Genomic DNA, 498 nt, shown 5'->3' on the forward strand with positions numbered 1-498 from the left:
ACACACACACACACACACACACACACACACACACACACACACACACATACATATATATATATATACTGCAGTATACACTACACTATTAGTGCGCGTCCTAATATAAAATACTATAATATTTTGGTACGAGTATACTAAAATATAATATAGGTTTGAACGGAATTTGGACGACTTTTATAGAACGGGTGACAGAATAATATCGGTTTCCAAAGAAACACTGAAATTATGCACATTATGGGCGATGTTTGGGATAATAAAATAATATGTTATATTTTCATGTGAGATACATCGTGTTATTATTGCTGTATTTTCTCCGTGATAAAACTTTCTTGTGATAATTCAATGGAGTTTCGGGTATAAATTCAGTTTAAAGATTACACCAAAATATAAATTAGTACATAATTCAGATTAGATTATTATTATGTGTAAGACTGAATATATTGATTTTGAATGTACAAACGTCGGTGATACTTATTTTTAAACTTATATGTTTAATGT

The sequence above is a fragment of the Melanaphis sacchari genome, unplaced genomic scaffold (genome assembly GCF_002803265.2).
Source record: "Melanaphis sacchari strain LSU unplaced genomic scaffold, SCAv2.0 Contig29_pilon_pilon, whole genome shotgun sequence".
Lineage (NCBI taxonomy): Eukaryota > Metazoa > Arthropoda > Insecta > Hemiptera > Aphididae > Melanaphis > Melanaphis sacchari.